A 10,488-nucleotide genomic window follows, 5' to 3' on the forward strand; every position below is an offset into this window, starting at 1 on the left:
GCACCCGCACCCTCACATGGGTACATATTTTCTCTCATACCCGCACCCGACAGGGTATAACAAACCCGTGGGGAAACCCACTAAAAAACTTATCGATGCAATATTAACAAACACATATAAAAAAACAATGGCGTGTATGATCATTCAATAACTCATTCTGCAACATAGCACACACACACATATATATATATATGATAAGAAAAAATATCACAACACAACCTATATGAAATTGATCAACAAAGCAGCACAACATATATGAAAAATAACGTAAAAAACAGCTGTATACTATAGGTATGAGAATAACAGCAACACATATATGAAAAATAATGGCATCACAGCCCAATATAAGTCGGATAAAAGCATAACAATATATAGTTCAAGTGCAAAACAGCCACATGGCAGCACACAACCAACCACATAGGCACGACTCATCAACTCCAGAATTTTTGAATTTAGCGATTACAAAGTTTCACACAGAAGTAACATAAATAAGGTCATCACGTATTGACACTTCAATACTTTCGACGATTGGCAAAAGAAGGATAGATGAGCCATTACTCCAAGTCTGCAGTACGCGCAGTCCGGAGCAAACCAACTCAAAGTATCCAAGTTCTTCCATGTCAAATGGCCAAATCCTAGTTTGAAAATTAATGGCAAAACATGAGATCATGGCAGTTTGAATATTTAAAAATTATACAAGGAATTGTTGGTAAACCGTCAGTACAAACCTGCATGCCCTCTTGGATGTCTTGAAGGCATGTCCAGAAGCTAGATTCTCCTTTATGTGCATCTCCAAGAAATAGTGGAGTTGTATGAGAAGCATGAAAATTAAGAGATTGAAAATAAATGCACTATTTGTTTACCTTTGAACTTGTTTTTAAGCCAATCTTGTGAGCACATTAATACCTCCAACATATGAGATGTTGGACGGCTCCTATGCTCATTAATAATTCGATCACTTTTACTGAAGGCTGATGCTGAAGCAACTGTTGTGACAGGAATGGAGAATATGTCTCTAGCTACCTTCCTCAGGGTTGGATATCTTGTTCCAGCTACCTTCCACCAATCCAACACGTTGAACTTTTTGACATAAGGCAATAAGGCATCACTCAAGTACTGTTCAATTTCACCTTGAAGTCTAGCTGCTGTAGGCGCTTGTTGAGCTACAATATTATGAAAGACATTCATCATTTCAGGAGCTTTTGTTGTACTAATCATGTTACCTTCAGGTGGAGAATATGTATCGTCTTCCACCTTATAATCCTCTATCAATTCATGCAGACTAGTAACCATATGATCAACCTTTTGAATACACTCATATGAAGATGGCTCAACAAGCTACCAACATCTGCTTCTTGTACTTCCAAGGATCAAGAAGTGTAGCTATGCCCATTAGACCTTGAATGTCCTTCCAATACTTATCAAATTTTGTATTCATCTCTTCTTTCATTTCTTTGATAATTGGGCTGCTAGAAGTTTCCCACTCCCTCATTTTCAATTTAATTTCACATATCTTAGGAAAGTAAACATTGGCAGTCACATAATCACTTCCTGAGAATAGCTCGGTTATTCATAAAACAACCTAAGTCTACCTACAACATCCATATCAAACGCCCATTCGTTATCATTAGGTAGACACACATAGTTCTTCTCAACTGATTTTGCACGTTCAAACACAGCTCTATAAGGTAAAGCAATATCCAACATTATGAAAGTGGAGTTCCACCTAGTCTTGCAATCAAGTTTCAACCTCCTTGTTATTTTGACTTTTTTAAACTTTGCCATCTCCTCAAACTTTTCCCACCTCTTAGGTGTGGCAATCCAATATGCCACACTTTCACGGACGTTATCAATTGCTGACTTCATAACATCCAACCCATCCTTCACTATAAGACTTAAGATGTGTGCAGAACAACGCATGTGAATTTTATTACCTTCACATAGTAGCTTATTCTTCCCAATATTTTCCACAATCAACTCAATTGCCTTGTCATTTGTTGTGCAGTTGTCAACAGTCATGGTCATCAGTTTCTCATCAATATTCCAATCAACCAATGACTCATATAGTTGCTCATCTATAACATCAGCATTATGTGGTGCTGGGACATAAATAAACCTACAATATGCACAAAAGTTAAACAACTAGGGAGTAAGAAAACCATACCAAACTTAGTAAAAACATGGAAAATATGGACTTGTGAGCAATATACCTCATCAGAATGCTCCTAAGTGTCCAAGATTCATCAATGAAATTTGATGTAACAGCCATGTAACCCTTCTTTTGGTGGTCGGCGGTCCACATGTCAGTGGTGATGGCGACTCTTGATTGAACCATCAACATATACTCAATAGCCTTCTTTCTTTAAATATTGTACCTTTCCACAATATCATTCCTACCAAACAAAGTAAAGAGGAACATATTTTATGTAATTATTTTTATTTTCAAAGTACGTATAAGACAGAAATAAATGGAAAAATAAATAGCATATTTACCTAATTGTATTTCTTGTATGGAGGTTAAATAGAGGCTGGAGTGCATGAATAAATCTCCTAAAACCAGCGTGGTCCACCATAGACAATGGATAGTCATGCAATACCAACATGTTACCAAGTTGTTCTCTAGCATACCCTTGATCAAAAGTGTAATTCTCCACTCCAACCGTTCCATCATCTTGAGCACTCAACTTCAATGATGATTGGCTCAATGTTTTGCCATCCCTAGTCTTTATCTTCCTAAGTGTACATTCCTTAAGATGTATGGCAAGATGGTTAGTTCCAGCCCTTGGCCCTGCAGCAAGTAAAGTGTGACAATAGCACACTTAGCCTTCCAAGCTCCATGAACCTTAACCTTTTTCATTTCCTTCCAAACTTTTGAAGTGAGCCTACATTTAGCAGCAGCATTCATCTCTTCCTCTACCGCATCTCCATTATCATCATCTGAAATAATAATATTATCCTAGAATGATTCCCCTCTTCATCCATCGGTGTATCGTGTATAGACTCGAAGTGGCCATCGACTAGGCTGTTGGTAGTTGTATCACTACATAACAAAAATTAGAGAACAAATTATACATTCATTCACAAGAAATACATATGAATTCTTATCACAAGTACAACTAATGTGAATACATTCATGCACAATAACTACATTCATGCACAAGAAATATATGTGAATTCTTTTCACAAGTACAACTAATGTGAATACATTCATGCACAATAACTACATCCATGCACAATCAGTACATGCAATTTCTTTTTGAAACTACAACTCGTATGAATATATTAATTAATATCAGAAATCACCATGGTAATGCACTAGTGCAACATAATTAGTTTTTGGATCAGGCACAAATTACAGATTTTTGCAAAGTATGTTCAAATTCTAACAAAAACTGCAACCGATGCATTTTCTGTAGAAAGTACAAACCATCCAAACATTAGCAATGGATCAATCCTCACACAAATTTATTTATTACAATTTTCTGTACAAACCATTCATAAAAAGCTATATCATAATTTACTTCAGCAACCCATTATCATGGGTACGACGTAATCATGCAGAGTGTGAACTCATCAAGCCGGGATCGTCGAGCGCGAGCGAACTAGCACCGACTGCTTGCCCGTCGTGGCAATTGCTGGACGTCGCTTGCTCTGGGCCACTGCCGTTGTAGCCTGGACAGTCTTAGGACCACGGCCGCGGCCGGCGCTGGATGCCGACGTAGCGGGGCGCTGCCCAGGGACATGTCGACTTGCTGGATGCCAGAGCCGTGGCGCGAAAGAGGTCGCCGCCTGAGAACCACCCCCTCCACGGCTTGCTCGCCGTAGTCGCCGGCGTATTCTTGCTCCCACTCATATTCACTCCCGTGCTGCGGCAGCGTGACTCACACGAGGGCAAGGCGTTCTTGCTCATCCTGCTCCCGCGGGACGTCGCCCACGCGGAGCTCGCCTCCGCCCATCTCCATGGCGGGCTGGCTACCGGCGAGGCGAGTGCTGGAGGCCGGACGATGGGGGCAGGCCGGCAGGGCGGCGGTCGGAGAAGCCAGGGAGGGTACGATTCAATCTGGGACTGGGTTTGATTCAATCTAGACTGGGATCGCTGACGGGCTCACGGCTGATCGGAGGAGGAAAGTAAGCGTGCAACCTCCAGCAGAGCCACACAATCCCAAAAGTAGGAAACAAAACGACGTGAGTTACGCCTATAGTTTTGGAGTGTGGGCTTCCATAGACGTGTGCTGTACTGCTGCATGCAATCCTAGGATTAGGAAGGTTATGGTTATTAAAAAAAATTGATTGAGCGGTGATTTAGTTCCTGCTGTTTAGGCGGTAGGTACTACTTTTGGGATTTTTCTAAACGACCCACATGTCATATGGAAAACAGCCGGGTAAGTGGGTACGAGGGCATGGGTTTTGCTCTACCACGCCCGCACCCACCGTACCCATAGGGTACACATTTTATACCATTTACTTACCCATGGGTAAATATTTTTTACCAAACCCTCACCCTAATGGGTAAAAACCCGCAGGGTACGCGGGTAGTAGGTACCCATTGCCATCCGCACGTCTAGTACCCGAACGATTGACCGTAGCGGCACCGTATTTGGTTATCCTTTGATGTTTTTGGTGTTTTCAAATACGTTGTCGGGTGCCCGTTTTCCCGCTCATCTCCAGCTAGCCACTCATTGAGATCGGAGGGTCCCAAAACGCCCGGAATGAACTAACCTTAGCCTGTTTTCTATAAATAGACAACATTCCTCTCTCTCTCTCCCTTGTTTCTCATGCCTCCTCAAACCTAGCCGCCATAGGCAACCTCCTCCCACCTACTCCCAGCCGCCAGCGCCCGCCCAAGCCCAGATCCGGCCCTTCCCGGGCCCGGGTCGTGCCGCCGCCGCCTTGCCCGAGGCTGCCCCGAGCCGCCATGCCTCCCGCAGCACCCCTAGCAAGCTGCCTCTTGCGCCCAGCCAAGACCCTAGTGCGCCACATCTCACTGTCGCCACCCGCACCTCGCCTCCCCCCGCCAGATCCGCCGCCACCCCAAGCCCCTCGCGCCGTGCTACCAACGTGTGCCCTCGAGCCGCTGCCGGTAGCCCCGCTCGCCAGATCCAGATTGAGCCCCAACGCCCCGTTGTCCTAGCCCCGCTACTGGGTCGCGTCAGCACCGCGTCTGTGCTGCGCTAGCCGACCCAGACGGCCATCGCGCGCCCCTTGGGCCGCTCCGCCCCAACCGACATTCTTTGGAGAGCTGGCCAACGTCGCTCTTCGGTCGGCTAGGTCGTTGACCCGAGACGGCCCAGCCTCCCCACCGACCTGGGCTAGGCCCACTCTGGTGACGCCTACCGCAAGCCCTATTTCCCTCCCTAGGCGTAGCGTAGCTAAATGCTGCTCGTTGCTAGATTCGGCCCTGTTGTAATTCAGCCCGTGGAGATTTCATTTTATTTGGCGATTTATTAATTTCAGGAAGTTGTAGATATTTCAAACGCCCGTACATAATTGACCATGCGTCGGACCACGATGATTTAAATATGTAACTTGATTAGTTTTTCGTGTAGAACATTATTTTGCAACTTGCATGCATGTTTGAAGTGGTTTGCCCTACCGTATGCCTAGATTTGCGGGTTGTCCTAATAGGAAATTTTTTCGAAGCTATTTTCGTGCACGTCCGGATTGCTCAAATCCTATAGATTAAATTTTCATGTTGTTCGTGCCCCTTTGCCATGTATTTTAGAGTAGTTGTTTGCATTTTTGCATGTAGGTTTCGTCATTAGTTTGTTATGTCGTGTTTAGGTCCTATCCCCACATTTAATTGTGGCGCTAGTTTTATTTTTCGAACCTCATATGTTATATATGTTTTCGAGGTAGAAAAATCCATAGAATTTATTGGTGCAATTAGTTTTAGCGTTTGAGCAAGTTAGCGTGCATGATATTTTGACATGTTGCCCTTTTGTTTATTTTGTGTGATTTATTCCGTGCGTGATATGAATTAGTTGTGAACTAGAGATATGCTCTTGGATATGCATGTTAGCCCCTGGTAATTTTAGTTGCAATAGAAATCCATGTTTAGGTGTTGTTTGCTTGTTGTCAACATGCTAGGAAATAGTGCTGATTTGGAGATGCTGAAATATTTCCAAGTCTGAGATCTGTAGTATTTTGTTGCTGTCTTGACATAAGTTTTTCTAGTGCTCTACAACTCCTTTGGGGTTGCTGCAATGGATAGTTGTAGTCCTTAAGATTCTCTAGGATGCTATAAAATTTCATGTCTTTTGGTGGCCTATAACATATAGTTTTTCTGCTGTCAATATGCCTTCAGATCGAAAACTGCACTGTCAAAAACTGATATTTTCACTATGTCTGAAAGTGTGTGTGAGATGCCATTTTGTGAGTTTTCTAGTGATCCATGCTTCCATGCGAGATGTTATTAGTAGTATGTTGTTGTGTATCTTGACCACTACTGCTTCATGTCTTGTTTGAGCATTTTAGAATTATGTAGCTTGTTGTTTTGGGGTGTAGAAAATGCCTTGTTGTTGTTTTTGGCAGATTGTGACTATTTCTTGCGTAGCTTGTATTTGTTGAACCGTTGCTCCGTTTTCATCCTGTCATATATGAAACTTGCTTATAATGTCATGTAGTTTCATAATATGTTGTTGCCTTCTTTGTTTGGAATGATGTGGCTCTCATTTGCATTCATGGCATCATATCTTGCGGTGTTCATATCTTTGAACCGTAGCTCCGTTTCCAATGTTCTCTATGTGTAAATTGATTGGAACGACGTGTAGAATCACGTGAACCTATTTATTTGGTTGTTTACCAAATATTAAAACGTGTTAGTTCAGGTTTGGACAACATTATAAATTAATGTGTGGGGTCATTTCGGAGATGCTATATGTCGTTTCCGATCTCATTTAAAATGCCTAGATAGGTAGATTAATTACACTTCACCTCTTGCCATGTTTAACCACATTTAATATTGTCGTGTACCTAATCGGGATAGAACTAAATAATCCGTACGTGGAGTTTCATCAATATGAAACTCGTTGCATATTGAACTTCACTTAATGTGTAGTGTTTGATCGTGTGAATTGCCATGTCATACTGTGCATAAATGAAAACGTTCATGTATCATTTGTGTTGTGCATCGCGTCGTGAACATCATGTGTTGATTCTTGTTTTCGGTTTGCTTCGTCTCGATGGAGTTCCGCAAGCGTGTCAGAAAGTGAGGACCCATTCGACTACATTGTTTCGTCTGCTTCACGTAGTCATTCTTCTTCCAAGCGAGATCTCAGGCAAGATGACCATTTCCCTAGATACCACTACTATCATTGCCATGCTAATTGTTTCGTTTCTATCCTTATGTCTCGCTGCTTACCACCTGTTAAATATCAGCCTCTCAACATGGCCATGAAAATCTTCAACATGTTCACAACCTAGCAAACCACTGATTGGCTATGTTACCGCTTGTTTGACCATGTGTTAGCATTGCTAGTTGCACGTGCAGTTGTTTCCATGTGATAACATGGGTTCCTTGTTGTATCACCATATGAATTGCTATTTAATTTAATGCACCTATATACTTGGTAAAAGGTGGAAGGCTCGTTCTATCTAGCATGGTGTTTTTTTCCACCTTTGCTGCCTTAGTTTCGGCTACCGGTGTTATGTTCCATAAATGAGCGCTCCTAACATGCTTGGGGTTGTTATGGGGACCCCCTAGATTCTCGTTTTGGGATAAAGCTCGTTTGGCAAGGCCCGACATTGGTACTATATTTTCCCAACATAAAAATTCTGCTAGTACTGAAAAACATAGGGAGTTAGCGCTACCCGAGGAGTAATTCAAGAAAATACAGGGGGGCACTTCTGATGGTGTTGGTCCCAAATGGTCTGCCTGCGGGGCCACCACGAGGAAACTTGAGGTTTGGTTCTCGTAGCTAGTTCCATCCGGTCGTGTCCTGAGAACGAGATACACGGCTCCTATCGGGTTCGTCGACACGCCGGGCGACCTTGTTGGACTTTTTTACCTTTCTTGAGCGTCTTGTGCGAGGGATTCTGAGGATGCTTTGGGTTATCTCGAGGTTGAGGTTTTCCAATAGGGATCCGAGGAGATCACGGGTTTACCTGATCGAGGTCATTCCGTCGCAGTGTGTGGTAGTTTGTGATGGACTAGTTGGAGCACCCCTGCAGGGTTAAATCTTTGGGAAAGCCGTGCTCGCGGTTATGTGGCAACGTGGAAACTTTGTTTAACATACGGTTCTATATAACTTGAACTAATCTTAACTAAAACTTATCAACTGAGTGTGTAACCATGACTGTCTCTTACATGAGCTCCTTCTCCGATCGAGGACACGGAGGGGTTATGTCTGACATAAGTAGGTGTTCAGGATCACTCACTTGATCATCCGTAGTTCACGTCCTCTATGCGTAGTTCATCCCCCCTCTTTTATTCTTGTACTCTTAAGTTAGCCACTAAATAAATGCTTAGTCGCTTGCTGCAGCCTGACCACTTAACCATACCTCACCCATTAAGCTTTGCTAGTCTTGATACCTTTGGAAATGAGATTGGTGAGTCCCCTGTGGCTCACAGATTACTACAACACCATTTGCAGGTACAGGTAAAGAATATTAAAACATGAGCGCGATGATTGTTCATTTGGAGTTTCTTCTTCTTTATCCTTAACCGATCTAGGATGGGTTCCATGCCGACAGCCTGGGATAGCAAGGATGGACGTTGTTCTTTTCTCGTTTGTTTTCGTCCGTAGTCGGACCCTCCTCTTCTTCGTGATTTTCATGTATTGTAATGATGTGACTCTGATGTAGCTTGTGGCGAGTGTAAGCCAATTTCATATACTCTTCTCTTCAGTACATGTACTGGTAACGGTATCCATTCTTGAGAAGCGATGAGATGCACTTATATCCCTGTCGAGGCCCTCGCACCAAAATAAGGATAGGATCGCATCATGGGCGTTACACCATCCCATCCAATGTGTCGAGAAGAACACTAGAGAAACAACGACATGAAAACTGCTCCAGGTTCATCCAATGTGTCATGGCACACTTCCACGAGATTGGGTCAGTTGTCCAGTCTTCCAGCTTCGTCTGTACGAGCTCGAGGTGCAGGGGTACTTGCCTGTCTCAGATTCGGCACCCTCCTGCCTTGGGCTAACCTCTGCCAATGGAGAGGCCTTTGCAGAGAAATTCCCCACGCCCAACAAGATGGAGAGAGTATGATTTGTCCCGTTCCTTTTACGAGGCATGGGCTTCACCATTAATCCCATTCTACAAGGCTTTTTGGAGTATTACAGGATCCAACTTCATCACCTTACCCATGGATCCATCCTCCACATTGCGGGGTTTGTCGCTCTCTGCGAGATGTTGCGAAGCCCTTTAGAATTGGCGAGGAAAATTTTCTGCCTTGGCCCGCGAATTGAGGGAGGGACTATTTACGAAGTTAGCGGGGCTGAAGTATGGCACATATCTGGGACTGGATATCTAGTAGGGACCCTGGGGGCAGCTTCAGAGGAGTGGACCTCAAAATGGTTCTATATCAAAGAGCTGCCTTTATTTGACCCTGTCGGAAAGCTTCTGCCGGAATTCTCAACCGTTCCTCTTAAGAAGTGGTTCAACTAGCGTCCGAGGAGCCCTTAGAAAGAAGACAACTCGAACGTAAAATAGTTGGTTGCCAAGGTAACACTGTTGACACATATCCAACTTACCATGATCAATGTAATGGCTCACGCCATAAGGCGGTGTGTTCAACATGTTCAACAAAGGTACCATCCCTTGTGGCAACACAATGGTTCAAGTGATGCCACCCGGTATAAGAGGGAGGGCCCGGCTAGTCAAGCGGTAGTGGCTGCCATTTTAGTCATAACCCCATCGAATAGGTTAGTATAGGTAAACTCCCCTAATTTGGATTTTTATTTATAGCATCCCCTATCTAACTAAATCCCTGAAAAAAATTTCAAACAGTAATGGAGGCGCATGGTAGAGAAAATCACCTGCCCTCCTCCAAAGATGGAGAACTATGCCAAGGGCGACGACCAAGGATTTAATGATTATCCGGATACATCAATTATCTATGAAGATGGGTTATTTTTTTGGATGAGAATTAATGACTCTGGCATAGCCATCATAGCCGATGATCCCAAGATACTTCCTTCGTTGACCAATGAAAAAAAGAAAGCTCATTCCCGAAAATATTGCCCATCTGCCATAGCATCCACTCCTTCCGCAATGGGTCGGACGTCCATGCGCCGGAAACCTACTAATATAGAGTTTGTCGAAACTGTGCCGAACAATGGCCGGTCCTCTAAGCGTGGAGAATCTACAGGGACTACTTCAACTGCTCGCCCTACCAAGAGGTAACAAATTTTCGGCAAGCATTGCTTTTCCGATCAACGACAAGTATTTATGCCTGTCGCCATGTGTTATAGGAACCCTACACAACCACTCCTATCAATGGTAGTGGAAAATCCAGAGGTCCCTCCTACAGATCAACCTCCC

The sequence above is a fragment of the Hordeum vulgare genome, chromosome 6H (assembly GCF_904849725.1).
Source record: "Hordeum vulgare subsp. vulgare chromosome 6H, MorexV3_pseudomolecules_assembly, whole genome shotgun sequence".
NCBI classification, from domain to species: Eukaryota; Viridiplantae; Streptophyta; class Magnoliopsida; order Poales; family Poaceae; genus Hordeum; species Hordeum vulgare.